At 35.5% G+C, this 17638-nt stretch overlaps 1 pseudogene across 4 annotated transcripts; it reads right to left on the reverse strand.

The window, feature by feature from the left end:
- Positions 1-3061: 3061 nt before the first annotated feature.
- LOC144998107 (mitochondrial import inner membrane translocase subunit TIM17-2 pseudogene) lies at positions 3062-5956 on the reverse strand (annotated as a pseudogene). 4 transcript variants are annotated; one of them, XR_013660122.1, is made up of 2 exons: positions 5827-5956; positions 3062-3940 (listed from the first exon to the last, which is right to left on the reverse strand). The product of XR_013660122.1 is annotated as a mitochondrial import inner membrane translocase subunit TIM17-2 pseudogene, transcript variant X1 (transcript). The 4 variants fall into 4 exon arrangements; XR_013660123.1 differs by having other exon boundaries at positions 3062-3997; positions 5827-5944; XR_013660124.1 differs by having other exon boundaries at positions 5711-5845.
- Between the last annotated feature and the right edge of the window lie 11682 nt (positions 5957-17638).

Below are 17638 nucleotides of genomic sequence, written 5' to 3' on the forward strand. Positions count from 1 at the left end.
TGGGATGAAACCCCTTAGCAACTCATCTTCACTTTGACCAATTTGATTTTGAGCTCAATCTTCAAGTACCATTTCTTTCATCTTCAAGTACCATTTCTTTAAAAGTTGGCATCTTTAAATCAAAATTTATTTACTCATTGTTAATTACAGGAGTGTGTATCAAGAGAGGAAGAGGAATAAAGATTCAACTCCTTGAGTTCCATATCTAATTATCATGAATGTTCTTCAAACTGCAGATTCACCAAATCTCTCTTTAACGCCTCAAATCTCGATTCCATCTTCTCCAATTGCAAATTGACCATCCTTGTCACATAAAAATTGGGAGATGCAGGTCTCGATCTTCTCAAAAGCTTCGCCAACACTAATTAATATTGCTTTATAACCTTTCTCCGGACGAATTGTGTTCCAAGATCTTCATGTCTGATGCCTTGATACAAAAGTCAATTGTCATGTATTTGAAGCCGCTAAAGGTCGATTGAAGGTCATTGGGCAGAGCAGGCGTAGGTATCAACAATGTAGACTATCTCATAATCAAAATTTTAGTAGGTTTTTATACGTAAATAGTCGGGAAGACATTAGCGATCATGGGATTTGGGAAAGTAGGATCTGAGATCGCACCATTAGGTCAAACTAATCTCTTTCAGTCAAGTCATTTCAAGAAATAAATTAAATCTGTAACTTTTTATGAAAGTATAAGACAAGCCAACTTAATACAACCCGAAGTTAAATCAAAGTACAAGTTGTATGATATGGGATACTTGGAATAATTGGTTTGGCACAATGATGTAATCGTTTGTTGTTCTAGCTTTTTGCTACTATAATAGAAGTCTTGTTGTTCAAAAAAAACAAGACAAAATGTATAATATGGGATAGGTATGAAAGTCTCTTCTAACTTAATGTACATGTATAAACAATATAGAGCCTAAATAAACCCACAATTCATTACACATTAGTATGTTAAAAAAGAAATTCATTACACATTAGTATGTTAAAAAAGAAATTCATTACACATTAATATGTTATACTATGATATCATTTGTAACATTTAAGCATAACATAACCCGATAACCCGACCTTATTAATCTGAAACCTGATTGATCCGCACCCGACTAACCCATTACTTAATAGGGTCGGGTTTCGGGTGAATTTTTATTTTTTTAAAACCCGATTACCCGAAATCCAATCGGGTTGATCCGATTAACACCCCTAAAAATACCTTTAAAATCTATCTCCTCCGGTCATCATCTCTTAATCTCATTCACGTCACACCCATTTCTCCGTAATTATTTCTACCTTTGAATCAGTTATTCTTTTTTTTTTTTTTTTTTTAAATTAATTGTTCCCGTCGTTAAAATCAAAACAACAATGTGAAATAACGTAGATTATGCCTTTCGAAAATAAATGGTTTTAGCGCCTCACATGGAAAAAAAGTACTTGATTTACTACGTCCTCTATGTGGAGTATATCATTTTTTTTTTTAAAAAAAAATTATAGGTTAATTTTAAGTGGTCATTATTATATTACAATGAAATCTGATTTTCTCATAATACGTTAGGAGCATTGTTTCTTGTTTCTAAGACTACCCCATTGGGGGCTTTTAGCAAACGCTTGTGAAAAAAAAATAATAATAAAATATTATAAATTGGTCAATCTTTGGTGAACTAGGCTGTAGCCACGCCCTCTCCTCACTTGGGGTTGCATACCAAACTTCATGTATTAGTGTCTATCTAATTAAGAGAGAAGCTAATTAATTTTATACAAAAAACTAATAAAATTTATCTTTAACAAAAAATAAAATAAAATATATCAAAATAATTAATTTATTTTTTTCAACAAAATAAGACCAATCTTGATATAGTTTTATAAATATAAAATTTTAATATAAAATAAGTTGGGTTGGGTTACTAATGGGTTAAAAAATTAGATTGGATTGTATAGATGGAAGAGAGATAAATTATTTTTTTATAGAAAAATTAGGTTAGGTTAAGTTGCTAATGGAGATTGTCTAATAGGAACTTCCATGATCAAATCAAATTTTCTTTTATATGCACACATAATTTGTTAGTAATGGAAGTTCTATTATGCTACCATAAAGGACAAACTAGTTTTTTTTTTCTTTTTTTTTTTCTGTCTCAGTTTACCAAATGCCAAATAAATATTTTGTCTAATTATGTCCAATTCATTTTTGTTTCATCTGATCCAATCCTGTCCTAGTACCAAACACTACCTAAAAGACATAAAAAATGACTTAGAATGAAATCAATAAAAATAAATTAACAATATTTTGTTTAATTCTGTTCAACTCAGTTTTGTTTCATCTGGTTCAATCCTGTCCTAATACCAAACACTACCTAAAAACATAAAAAAATAACTTAGAATGAAATCGATAAAAAAAAAATTACTTAACTAAAAGGCTTTAATGACTCATTATAAATCTAAAGTCTTGGGCCATACATGGTATAAATTGTTTTCACAAATCCAATCCAAATAAAACCAAACGGATGAGCGATCCGAAACTCTAGATGGTTTCTAGTTCTACTTTCTATATCACGATTCTCAATTTTTAATTAATCACAATAACGATTATATAATATTAATTTTATTTTATATTAATATTCCCATTTACCCAAATGCCACTTTTGAATGTAAATGAATTAAGTAAACTATAATAACGATTAGCATTTCTCCTCAATGATTGCTCTTCGGGTGTTTTAAAACTTCAAAATGTTCTGATAAATAATCACATCTAACTAAACAAACGTAAATATTTAAAGACTTTAACTAACGACTTTATAACCAGCTAGAAATACGAAAAACATTCTTACTTTCATTTTTTTTTTTTTTTCATATTCTAGCATTACACTTTCGATTTCTTTTTCTTACTAAGCCATTATACTTTAAATGAATTACTCAATCATAACATTATATCTCCATTCTTTCCTTATTACACGATTATGATTTGAAAAACCAATCCAATTATATATTAAAAAAAAGGTATTCGTATGATATCGCTAGAAGTAATAGATTTTTCAACCTACATTGCTATAGTAGCAAAGTATAATAAACAAACCAAGGAAATACATTGTTATTCATGCATTTAACCCTTACAACAACACTAATATATAATTTATTTTTTTATATTGTGTCCCTATTAAATCCATTAAGTAAAAAAAACATACAACATTAAACCCTATGAACTAAACTTGTTCAACCAAAAAAAAAAAAATTACAACAAAATAACCACCGTTTTTCATTTGTATTCAAATGAAGGTGGACTTGGAGCATCAAAGCTCTCCAAAACCTGCGTCTTCGCGCCACCGCCACCTGCCGCCGTCTCCGGCGGCTTTCCACCACCAAACATCCCGCCAAACCACGACGACGAAGAAGAAGAAGAAGAAGAAGAAGAAGAAGAAGAAGAATCTGAAGCCGACTCCATCGCCGGAATCCCGCCAACACCTGCCGGAATCCCGCCTAGCCCCGCCATACTTGCCGGAGCCTCCTCCATCGCCGGAAAATTCTGGGGCGCACTCATGAGCTTATTCATCATGATCCCGGCTCCTTCAATCATCGCAAGCAAAATCCCACCAAAGGCGGCCGACCGGGAGGCGGCACCGAGTCCCTGGCGCATTTGTAGGAAGCCGCCGGTGGCGGCTCCGGCGATGATGGAGTTCCATGGATCTTCTTTCTGGCGGAGGTAAACCATCGTGCAATCAAAAGTGGAGAACAAGCCGCCCCAGACGGCGAAACTGCCGCCAACGCGAGGGGCGTTCATACGAACCGCTTGAGAGCCGCCAATCAGGCGTTCGTTTTTTGGAGAGTGGTAAGTGCCTTTCAAGAAGTGGAAGGCGGCTCCGCCTACTGCACCCATGCCAAAGGCGCCGCCAATGTCGTCGAGGATACGGTCGGGGCAGGGTTCACGTGACGTCTCCGGGGTTGCCATCTATCAAGGAGAAAAGTTGGGGTGATTAGTTTATTGTAGAAGGGCGTTTATGTCTTTCTGCATTTGTTACATGAGAGAACAAAAGTTGGGTTAATTAGTTGATTGTAGAAGGGCATTTATGTCTTTTTGCATTTGTTACATGAGACATGACTGGATAGGCTTTTTAGTGCTATCAACTATTTTTAATGATGAGGAGGAGAAGGGGGTTTATGTCTTTTGTACTGACAATTAAAAAAGGACGTGTACTGTCGCAATTTTATCAAATTAGCCGCTTGAATATTTCATATAGTGATTTAAGTTATTAAAACATTTTATTTTTTCTAAGAATATAATTTTTGTCCCTTTTTAATACATAATGGTATTTTGAAATAAAAATAAAAAAAATAAAAATAAAAAAAAAAAAAAAAAAAGTAAAATGGCTAAATGACTAAAACGATAAAATTGTGAACATATGATCAATGATGTACCTTTTTTTTGGAAAATCTTCGATAAAGTCCCAATATTTTGGGGCCAGTTTACGTTTTAATCCCAAGTTTTGTTTTTTGAACAGAAAAGTACCGAATATTTTATATTTTGACCAAATTAACGAAATAGTCTTTATTTTTTTTTCAACAAAAAATGACAGATTATCGTATAAAATTAGATAATCTGGAATTTTCTATTCAAAAAATAAATGTTGGGATTAAACTATAAACTGAACCAAAATATTGGGACTTCATCGGAGATTACCTTTTATCCCCCTTTTTAAAATCTAGAAAACAAGGAAATGGTATTTTCAAAAAGACAAAAAAAAAAAAAGTATAATGATAATCACTAAAGAAAATAGTTGAGTGGCTAAATGAATAAAAGGGTGAAAGTATGTTGCATTTTTGTGTATTTTACCTATTGAGATTAGGGTTTTGGAGTCCAAGTAAACACAATCTTTACATTTTTCTACATCTCCTAATAAGGAAAAAAGAACATAAGCTTGGCTTTTGAGTTTTTGAAATAAAAAGCATATGATGATTCGCATAATACAGAAAGTCAGGATAAGAAAAAAAAAAAAAAAAAAAAAAAAAGGATAACCAATCAAGGCCTTAGAAAACTCAATTACCAACTATTAAATTTCTAGAATTACAATTACAATTGAGAAAATGTAAAGGAAACTCCATGTAGGAAAAAGTGAGCATCACCCATTTTGGGTTAGAGGAAAGCTATGTATACAAATTCTATTTTAGAATTTTTTCAATTTTTAACATTACAGTTTTAAAATTCCTGAATGAACACTAAAAACTGATCAAATAACAACCTGAAATCGAAGTAATTATTGAGGATCAAAGGAAAGGGGTTTGGGGTTGCTAAAAAACATTAATTTTGTCACCATCTTATTCTTCAAAGGCATTTCCACAAGAAAACACATGAGGCTAAACAGTTATGGAAAATACAAGGCAGTATTTAGGGGTTTCAATTGGATTTGGAAATCTTTTACTTGAACTACACCTATAATACAAATCTTAATTGACAATAAACAACCAGATTCAATCATTTCTAATCTGGATTTACAGTTTAAAGAAGAAAAAAGCCCTAATTTCATAATTCAGATACCATTATGATTACCAAAGAAGAAAAAACCCTAATTTTATAAGTCAGATACCATTATGATTACCAATGACTTACGCCTAGTGAATAACTCGATAAGTTTTTTGATAGGGTTTCAGATCGTGACCTAAAATGGTATATAATTCCACAAGATTCCTAATCATGTAAGCGAAGCTGTAACAACCAAAATACCTGAAATCTATATATGACGCTACTGTGTTTAGCTCAATCAACAACCAAATTACAGAAAAGCGCAAGCGTGAAATTCATGGTCGTTGAAAGATAGGCGAGTGGGTTTGAAGAATTACCTCGTCGTCTACGTTCCTCGCACGTATGGATGAATGGAGAGGTTGCAGAGTGCTTGCCCGATGAGGAAACGGTAAGGCTTCTTAGTTACTTGATTTACAGATTGGCCCCCAAAGTTTGATTCTTTTAATCTGGTACCCATTTTCCTTGAAGGTTGAGAAGATGTGACTCTATCCAAAATGGGCTTCTTAAAAGTTAAGCTTCTTTGTTATGTAACGTTCTGGTGTGTTTGGCTTGAATTGGAGTTGGAATTGGAATGAGAGTAATATTGAAACACCTATTAAATGGGTTATTTGTATATTTGTTTTCAAAAACTTTTTTATAATGATTTTCCAAAACTTAAGTGTAGATAAAGATACTAATTCACAATGTCCAAATTAGTTTAGATGTTAAAACATGACGAAGTAGCAATGGAATCAAAACACAATTTACAGTTAACTGTTTTAACATCAGTTAAAATCTTCTACGTATCAAAGTTGCTACTATCTTCTATCTTCATATAGATCCTAATATAAGCGCATTTCAGAACTTGTTAGGCCTTCAACCTTACCTTTATACCATCTTCCCCTCGCCCAAACATGAAATACCTACCACACCACACCATAGTAGCCTCCTTCTAATTCAATTAATCTACCCTACGGCCTCATCTTTCACAGGTCCAACTACTATACAAGCGACCCTCATCACCACCACCATCTAACTAAAACGTCTCAACCTTGCCCTTATTCCTACCTTTGCATACCCACCTCTATCCCATTAGATCTATGTTCCTATTATTTACAAATAGCCAATACTGGTCTACATGGTAGCTTGAGGTCATGTTCGATTAGTAGGGGTTTAAGGGTTTCAAAAGAGTGCAATATTCAAGTAGACAAGTTATTAAACTTACATTATGTACTTTGAACGTAGTATCTTTGAATGTGAAATTGTTAGAATTGAAAAAGGATACAGGAAAGAGAAATATGGACATTGCATGCCTCTAAGAGATTAAGTGGAAAGGAACGTGAGCTAGAGAGTGTAATGGTTATCAGTTCTGGTATTTCGGCCTTAAGAAGAAGAGAATGGAGTAGGTGTTTTGGTGTCTTTGAAGCTTAAGGAAAATGTAGTAGAAGTAAGTAGGCTTAGTAATATGATCATATTGGTTAGGTCTATAGTAGATGAGGAGGTGATGAACATTGTATGCACTCATGCTCCACATTTTGGGATGAGAGAGTCAGATAAATGATGTTTTTAGGAATCGTTGGATCTTACACTTAGGAACAACAGAGGTGGAAGGGAAGTTGATAGTAGGAGGTGTATCATCAACGATGAGAGATTCAAGATCAAAGGTAGTAAGAGGTTAATGAAGAGAAGGGAAATGGTTTTCATTGAGGACTACCTGACAAAAGATGAGGATAGCCTGTGTCACTAGATTAAGACAACGATATCCCTTCATCAGAGGAGTGTCCAAGGTAAACATAAGCAATCGATCAAGGAAAAATCTTATGGGTAGCAGTGGATGAAGTCTTTTTATAGTAGAGGCATCCAAAGATATGGAGGCGATCATAGTTCAGGAAAAGTCTGGAGAAAACCTCCAATAGAGTCCTAAAGGATGCGGTGATGTTGGGAAGAATATTGGAAGTGTTGAAAATTGTAAGTAAACCCTCAGTTTAGAATTTTATGGCTAGGGAAGCTTGAAAAGAGGAAGGTGCAAAGGTTGTTGTTTGTTGTATGAATATAGCGCTTAGATTTCCCATTTTGTTGGGGTGTATACAGAAAAAAAAAGCGAATTTGAATACCATTAGAGTGAATATGAGTACAAAGAGGTTGGACATTAAATTTGCAACCTTTATGACATTGGAAAGTCTGCATGTTTATAACATCCCAAAAAGAAACCATAAACTTTTTGAAAAGAAGAGTGTAGGTTTTATAAAAAGGTTTTATTTATAACCATTAACAAATCACACAATTATATTTTCAAATTACATCAACATAATTGTAGTAAAATACAGAAGTTAAGTCTTGTTTTGAAAACAATATCATAAAATAGAGTAGATAAACTAGATTCCATGCTCCTCCGAGAATGTCCAGATATCCTAATCATCCCAACTCATTCCCCTTCAAACCTAAAGGACCTACAACTAAAAAAATAAAATAGTAACTATAAGCCTAAGGCTTATTCAGTAATTACAACACTCATCCATTAAATCGATGATATGCAATATACATAATAGCACATACTTCAAGTAATAAATCACATAATACTTACATCCTATCACATAAATGCTAAAATACATACTCCAGATGGTACCACTAATTTCCCTTACTTAATGAGGCTTTTCTCTAGTTGCTCATCCTGACTACCTACCTACACTGGGACCTTTAATGGTTGACCACCTACCTACATTGGGACTTTCAGTGGTCTTTACCATTACACTACCTACCGACACTGGGACCTTTAGTGTTGTAACATACATATAACAACATATAGTCCAAATAATACATAAGTTCATGAGAAGTGACCTCACTAGAAGATAAACAGAGTCCACATGCTCAAGCTGAAGGTATCAAGTCTTCCCCACAACTACAAAAAAAATTAACCTTGATTTAATAATTAAGGTAAAAACTATCTTTATACTTCTTTATTTAGTCTATATTTATTTAAAAGCTAATCCAAGAACAAAAGACCATTTATCTCCTCTCCAAGAACCAAACCCAACCAACTTGTATTATATGTCATGGGTTATGTTTTAAACATTGAGAGTTAGCCAAAAGTCAGCTTTCATGGGCCAAAACATTCCCAAAGTGAAATTCTTTGGTTTGTGAGTTTCGAGACAGAACTCAAATAAAAGGAGTTGCTTCTTGGTTCAAGACACTACTACTAAACCAAATGAGTTAAGAAAATCGAGTACACGTCCTAGTAACCTTGTACAAGGTCTAAAAACAAAGCCATAACCCAAATAGGAATCGAAGTCACGCATTAAAAAATAGCTACATATGAGTTCACGAGGAGGTTTCGGAGCATTTTAAGATGGCTAATCTTTTTTTTTTCTAGAAGCACGATCTTGTTAGCAGGTGTCAAAGGGACCTAGGAACGACCTTAAACCTGGATATAACTTAACAAACTCATCAAAACATATTTTAGAACAAATATCCTAAAATATGAGTTCAAACAGAGATTTCAAAGCATTATAATGTGATATTTTTTTTTTTCTAATTGACAATACATGATTTGAAATGATCTAGGGACTAAATAACAACATTAGCAAGAGGTAAGAATGACTACAACTTGGCATGTTTAACCCTTGAAGGTTGATCTTTGGAGAAACTACCTTAAGGTTAATTATCTTATTCAAAAATGGTTTTTGAAAATTACAATTAACACCCCTAAACTAATAAATTTCATATAATAATAATAATAATAATAATAATAATAATAATATTATTATTATTATTATTATTATTATTATTATTATTATTAGTTTAACCCATTTACATCTATATATTGCCTTTTATTTAAATTAATTCACTTAACAAACTTAAAGAATTTAGTCTTTAATTATTTAATTACGCATTATTTATCAGCTCTATTACAAAATTATTAAATGGAAACGAGCGTTACAATGTTAGTTTTAAACTAATTTTAACATACGCTCTAAAGTTAAAGAAAAAACAATATAAACATCATATTTTACATACACAATAAATACCCACAAAAAATGAAAAAAAAAATCATCCAAAAATGTAATGTAAGATTTAAAGATACTAATACTGGTAAAGTGAGATGTCTATAAATTTGAATATACTAATTCAAACACCCAAAAAGATTATGGAGTGGATAATTTAAAAGGAAGACAATAATGCTTTCTAATTTGATAGGCATGACAAAGAGAAAACTTATTTGTACCGTTCTAAATGAAACGACAAGACTACAAAAATTGAAGTTTAGAAGACCCTAGATGTCTTAGTCGATAATGGCATGTAGGGAGAGACATCGTAGTCCATATCTAGAGTTATAGCTGAAAGACAGGAAGTAAAATTTAAGAGATAGAGTGATTAGGTAAAGGTTTTCAACACTGTTGCATTTTAGGAGTCATGTATTTGATTCAAGATCCTTAACAAAAAATCAAAAAATGATCAAATGTAATAGAAACACAATTGTCAATGGTGAACTTAGTGGATACACACATTTTTTACTATTTCATTGGAGACAATGATATCTTTTAAAATAATTTTGATTTTTTAGAAAAAGGGTAAAATCTGTGACTAATGTGAATAATAGGGAGTACCAGACCTTAAGAAACCATGACAGGTTTAGAATTATATGGAGTTGAGAAAAGCATACGTTGGTTGAAAGGCATATAGAAGCTTGCACTCGTGTCTATGTAATAGACTAGTAGTGGTTGTCTTGAGGAGGTTGGACCTACAATGTTTGGAAGTTTGATTTGAGGCCAGTGAATTATGATGATGTGTGGGCTGTTTTGTGACCACCAAAAAATTATCGGGATGTTGGAGTGGAAAGTCAAGGGTATGTAGCCTTTGTTGCACGAACATGAGTTGCTCGAGATGGACCTAGTAGGATAGTAGCATGACAGGGGACGACTTGAAAGAAGGCATAAGTGTGTCCACCACAGTCAACTATGTCTGTTGTAGGATGAAGTGGACCGTTCTAGGCATAAATAATAACTGAAAATGAGGTGCACCAGGATATTTGATGCTAAGAGGATGTTGGGAATGTTGTTAATTAAATAAAGTGTTGTAAAACAGATGAATGATTCCCCAAGATACCTGCATAGTGATCTTGTTGTCCCGATAATGTTCCTGCAAAAGAAATAAGGAAATAGAAAAACTAGAAATGCCTATGGAAGCACCCCCGATATTAATATTGTATCACCCTTTTCCAGAATGAATCGATTTAGGGTTTCAAGGAGTCAAAAGGTTATATTTTGGAGAAAAAAGAGCCTCACGACGTGAGACATAGAGGCTCAAGACATGAGATGAGTTACATGAAAACTTTTGTCCGGGATTAGTCTCACGACATGAGTTAGAGAGTGCTCATGATGTGAGAGCTATTGTAGTCCAAGCCCATGATCTTTTAGGATTTCCTTCATATTTAAGCATTTCTAACCTTATTTTAGAGTTTCTTTTGAGCTCCAAACCCTCTTTCACTTTAGAAAAACCCTAGTCTCCATCCTTGCTTGATCTTTGGTGAATTGAGAGCCTTTCTTGGTGTGGAAGAAGAAGAAAAGAAGAAGAATGTGGTATTGTGTTGAGGCTTGCAAGGAATCATCATCATCATCACCTCACATTATTGATGGATCTTTGTGAGTGTCAAAACTTCCTCCTTTATTGTTATATGAGGCTAGATCTAAGTTTTGTCCCACTTTTCCCTCTTGATTGTGCAAGTTGATCAATGGAAACCATAAAGTTGGAAATTTTACATGTTAGTAGGGTCTTAAGAGTGATATGGAGTTCAGATCTAGTGAATGGTTGAGTTTTAGAACTTTGCATCAAAGTTGTATGTCTTTTTCTTCAACTTTTGACCCAAATGAGATCAAGATACATATTTGACATATATGTCTTAAAATCATCGACATTATGGTGCATTAAGAAGTTATACGACCATCTAGAAAGTTTGAGTTCAAGGCTCAATTGATAAAGGACTTAAAATTGGACTTTTGGCTTAAAGCCGTTCTCACGATGTGAGGAATGAATGACCCTATTTCTAGTTATCCTCTTGGATATCATGATGTAAGAGGAGTCAACTTACGATGTGAGGTCAACTCTATTGACTTTTCTTGGCTGAGTTGGCTAGGGTGAGTCGGGATGAGTTGGAATCAGATCCAGTGAGATCTCACGACGTGACCAAGGGCTGGTCACGACATGAGGGTGGACAGTTGACAATATGAATTGTTGAATTTGACTTTGATCAATGACTTTTGGCTTGGTTGAATTTTGGTTCAAGATTTTAACTTTAGAAGGTAGGCTTAGGGTTTACCATGTGTAGATTTCTAGGAGGTGTGGAGCACCTATCGTTTGGAAGGAGTGCGATTAGTTGATGTTATCTTTGTGATTCAAGTGAGTTTCCTCATTATACTATGGGTTGAAGGCACCAATGTTGGCCCATTGGCTTATGTTATATAGGAAGACCAAGGGGTGGCCCTTGGCATTTGTATGAATGACCAAGAGGGGGCTCCCGATAAATGATATGCAAGACCAGGGATTGGACCCTGGCAGTTATATATATTAATATAGTATGCTAGATTTCTTTATGACCATGAGGTGGTTCCTAGCACTTGTTTTTAAGACCCATGGTTTTTTTCCCCCGGATTGGCAAGGAAAGACCATGATACGGCTCGTGGCATAATGACCAGAGTATGATTGGCACATAACAATCCCAATTGTATCTATGGTATGTGGTATTTTGGGGAACTCACTAAGCTCGTGTTTACGGCTTGTTGTTTATGGTTTCAAATACTTCCGGTACAAAAGGGAAGGCCCCAACATGATTACATTGCATCCACCCATGTTTCCAAAACTTTGTGATTTTGGGATTGTAGTTTGATAACTGTTTTTACCTTGATATACGTTTGAATTATTGAAAATGCAAAATGGTGTTTATGGTTTAACTAAAAATGAAAATTTTACCTTACAAGTTTTCGAATGTTACAAGTTGGTATCAGAGCCTTCGTTTGAGGGATTCGGGCATACCCTCATGTGTGTATGAACTTATACTGAGGGTTTTGGTAGATTTTTCATAAAAATGAAATGTTTTATAAAAGGACGTTCTAATAAAAAAGGGTGGAGCATGCAATCTACCAAGATCAAGTAAGTGATTCACAGAACACCCATGCATGTTTATTATGTTATATGTGATGAGAATTGCATGCGAAATTAAGACTAGAGATCTGCTTAAAATTTTATGCTAGGAGAGATGTCTTTGTATGCCTATTGTTTGAGCTTTTGAGTTGCATTCTAGTATGGATTTCAAATGATTGTATGGATTGGCCTGATATATGATGCCTTGTAGCCTGAGAGGAATCGAATGATGTTTTAGGTTTGAAATCTTTACTGGTAGTAACTAAGTTTGGGATGTCCTCTGTTTGGTTTTGGCTTGGAGTGTTACTTCATAAATGTTGCATGCTTTGTGCTTTGTGGGTCTCTTGATGATGCAGATTAACTATTAAGTGAATATCTTTGGTCACGTGTTGCATGGGTTAAATAATCTATGAGTGATGGATTTGACCCTATTGTATAGCTCTTGTATGAGTCCAGCCGTTATAGGGTTGAGTCTTTTACTTGAAGGATTATCTAATCTTTGTTGCATGTGACTGTATTCATGAAGTAGTTAGCCGACATTAGTGGGAGTTCTTCAACCGCTGATGGCAAGATGAGGTAGGGAACCTAGGAGAGCCTAGGAAGTGTTTTAGTGGGTTCAGGTACATTGTTTAGCGAGTACTTAGAGTATCGGTTTAAGAATGTGACTTAGAGGATTCTGGATGATTCTTGAGGAAATTATAGATAGGTGCGAAAGGTAGTATTGGGCCCGTACTACTAAAAGTACATGATCCATAATCGAATCAAGGAGAGTCATGGAGAATCTAAGAAGTCTATGGGTTGAGGAATCTTGGAATGTCCTGATCATTTGCATGTCTGCTTTTCAGAGTGGTGATGAGCACATGTAGATCAGATTCTGGCTCAAGCTCAGGTGCGTGTACGAGCCGACTGATGAGCAGATGAGGGAGTTCATCTCGTCGAAGATCACCCACGGTATTTTGGAGCAGATTCATGTGATACTCAAAATAGTCAATGACGGGATTATGGAGATTTTGGATGAGTGTCTGGGCGCATTCCACACTGAGATTAGGAAATTGTGGGAGCTCACACTCTTTCCTTACATGATTTCCGTGCTTTTGGAGCTCTCGAGTTCTTTGGGGAGAAAGACCTTATTGCTAGTAGGAGGTGGTTAGCAGATATGGTAAACACTTTTCGGACGAGTTTCTGCCCCGAGGGGTCGAAGGTAAGATTTGCTTCCTATCTTCTGAAAGACAAAGCTTGGGATTGGTAGGAGGAGGTAGACTTTGCTTTGGGAGGTGAAGCCCTGGAGATGATGATTTGGGATGTGTTTGTGGCCCAGTTTAGGATAGGATTTGCACAAGTTATTGAGGTGCAACAGTTGATGAGGGAGTTTAAGGACCTTCGTCAAACTACTGGGACTGTGGCAGAGATTACTGCTAAGTTTTGGAGAGGGCTTTGTTGGTTCCGCAATATGTAATGGACTAGGAGATGAAGGAGGTACGGTATCATGATATGTTGAGGTATGACATCAAGTAATTTTAGAGTTTTTCACGGTGTAAGACCTTGAATGATATGACCGATAGAGCCCGAGAGTGGGAAATTGATTGGAGCACCTGGGGAAGAGGAAGCCAGAGTAGATTGGGGGTCTTGCAAAGAGACGGAAGAATTTAGATCAGTGGTTGAGGGGCCAGCACATCTGGGGTCAGTGCAGTAATTATGGGAAGCAACACGATGAGATTTATCGATCTAAGGGTATAGGTTGTTATAAGTGTGGCAGGGTTGGTCATGTCAGCAGAGATTGTCCCTAGGGGATGTGCCTGTTATATTTTCACTACAACCACGTGGGCCACCAGAATACCGATTATTCAGAGTTAATGAGAGGAGTGGTGAGGGGACCCGCTCCAGCTACTCTAAGGATTACGGATGGTCGTGAGAGTAGAGTGGATTTTCCTATGGTGAGGAGCCGAGTATTGCAGTCACAGGCCAAGGGGATCCAATTTCCATCAGCTGACATTGCATGTATGTGTTGTATCCATTTACTTCATGCTCTTAATAATTGTGTTTATGATTGTATGTTTATGTGTGAGACTATATATATGGTTTATCTAGTTCTCCATGTGGAAACTATAGTTTTCTTCATGATAATCTAGACATTTTATCTTGAGAATATTCATATGCCATTTTGCATACAAAGAGTTGTGTTTAGAGGATATATGGGTGAGCCAGATTTGGATTTCGATGTGAGAGGTGTCGCCCATCTTCGGAACAAGCTTATAGTGAGACAAGATCAACAATCAAATTGATCGTTGGTAATATCAACAAGAAGTCAAGAAATTCGCCAGGTGAGTATGTCAGGTTTAAATGCAAGATATGTAAATGTTCTTTATTGTTTCAAGGCAATAAGGAATGGATTTGATCGTGGGTGTAAGATCGGTAGATGCCAAGTTTATATGTTTGTGGTTTGGTTAATTTCAAGTTTGCATGGGATAAGGTTACAAGATGGATTGGAAATCCATCAAATATTGACGATTAGAAGAGTGCAATCGAATCCAAGTGGGGGAGAATCATTGGTCTAAGGGATTGCACATGAATGGATATTCAAATTTCATTGCACATTATTAGTGACGCATGGTGGGTATGTGGATGGATCCAGGTTGAGGGTTGTGTTAGAGCCTCTCTGCCTGTTCTTGTCTGATGAAGGATTTAGGTTTCAAAGCATAAACCAAACACCTGGTTGAGGTATAGTAAGATGTGGGTTTGACTTAGGATGATTATGTTTGGAATGGTAGATGAGCAATAAGACCATGGGCGATGACCATAGCGGTATGGAAGTGTTGTAATACTTTAGGGTGGCCGTCACATTCAATCGGATGGCAAAGAGTGGTAGAAGTGTTGTAAGACTACGGGGTTACCATAACATTCACTAGATTGACAGATACTATAGAAGTGTTGTAAGACTGTCGGGGTGGTCGTAGCATTCACTAGGTTGGTAGGTAGTGTGGTAGTGATGTAAGGCTGCGGGGTGGCCCGCAACGTCACTTGGTTCATGAGTAGCCGTGAGAGCATGATAAATCTATGATCATCCCATAGTTCCTCTAGGTGAGATTAGAATGGAATTAAGGAGGGTTGTTAGCCGTATGAGGCCCGTTGTGATATAAGACTACAGCTGGGCATGTAGAATTTATTTATAGTGAAGTGGATTGTTACATCGGTGTAATGCTTAGTTATGTTATCCTTGGTTGGATCAGGACGACTGTTGGATCCGTTATAGTAGGCAAGCTAGAACAACTCTTACCAGATGGACCCATTTTAAGGAGTCGCGTAGTGCGATTATGTGAGGCTATCAACCTCAGAAACCAGTTGGAAATTTGATATATTGGTTAATTGGTAGGTAATTATGAGGCAAGGGAGGTCTTCGCTGTATCTGGAATGCAATTAGAGGGCAATAAGATGAGCCTAAGGTGGTACTAGTGATCGGGACTCGCGTTAGGATTCACCTTATTATTAAGTGAATATGTTAAGTCTCTTGCTGCATGGGTTAAATAATTTTAGAGTAATTGATTTGATCCTACTGCACAACTCTCGTATGATTCTAACCGTTGTAAGGATGAGTATTTTACTTGAAGGATTATTAAGCCTGTTATCAAGTGAAAAGTAATCGACAACTAATAGTCAGTGATTCTATTTTCAAGTCGCCACAACAAGATAATCAAGGGTTGGAAGAGTTGTTATCCGTTGGAATACGAATTAGAGTTAAATTGGTAGTAATTCAGAGTGGACTGTCTGTTGTGGAATAAGATAAGGTTTTAGGATTTCGGATTTTGGGAAGTGTAGTAATGGTTATTTTTTAGGGGTGAATGCTAGTGGGGTACGTTCCATTCATCATCAGGATAGAGAGCCCTGCTAAGGCTGGTTTCAGTTTTAGTTTTAGAATACTGTTTTATGCTTGAGTTGTTTCCTTAGTCCGTATCGAGGTTGTGGAAGAAGTTTTCATGTTGTCTAGCGTATCTGGAGGGTGGTAAGTGTCATACCCCAAAACCGGAACGACGAAAACGTTCGGGGGTGGAGGACGTCATGTTTAGTATCACAAGACATGCATTATAGTAAGCAAGTAATGAACAACCATTTCATTAGAAAGAAATTGTTTACAAAGTTTGATCACAAAATATAGAATACATAAGCAAATAACAAAATATGACTTGGAGCTATACTGCTCCATCTTCTGAATTCCCAGTGTGAGTACTTGTCTACTAGTTTCCTGAGAATACAAGTTATTTGAAAGAGTTTATCAGCAATTAAGCTGGTGAGTTCATAAAATTTTAGTGATGTAATTAAGTCGTAGAAAGTTTAGTAAGATGTAGTAAGTGTGTAAGTTCTTGTTTAGAAAAGTTTGCATGTTCCTCTAGAAAACCCTATGTTTCCTTCTTTAATGAAAGATAAGTAAAAATGACTCTACAATCCTTTCTATGAGTACTAAACAGATACAAGTTATATGAAACATAGAGCAAACAAGCAATCAATTGTGTGTATCTGCCCTAAGCCCACAACCAAACAAGGAACATTGAATGAGGCGGATGACACACATCTCATTGGTTGTTAGATCCTTGTTTTATATAACCCTGGAGTATTCCCTTGGTACTCACGGAGTTAACTGTAATAGTTCATTTATAATTTATGAAAAGATTCTTTAAGAAAACCCTTATTTCTTATAATAAAATAGTAACCGCAGTGGTTCCTTCTATAATCACTTAGTTTATACTAGCTATATATAATCTAATATCGAACAAATAGTTAATTGTGTGAATCTGCTCTAAGCCCACAACCAAACAAGGAACAGGAAATGAAGCAGAAAGCATACATCCTATTACCTATCAAATATTATTAATATATATCTCTTGATGTATACAGTGAGGAATCATAAGGTTAACATTATGGTCCCTTTCTACTGAATGTACTAGACCCGACTGTTCCGTTTGTCGCTTGTAAAAATGTAAGTTTTCCCTAGTTTATAACTATCTTGACTCGAAAATAGTTTTC

The sequence above is a fragment of the Lactuca saligna genome, chromosome 5, assembly GCF_052625555.1.
Source record: "Lactuca saligna cultivar CGN05327 chromosome 5, ASM5262555v1, whole genome shotgun sequence".
Taxonomy (NCBI): domain Eukaryota; kingdom Viridiplantae; phylum Streptophyta; class Magnoliopsida; order Asterales; family Asteraceae; genus Lactuca; species Lactuca saligna.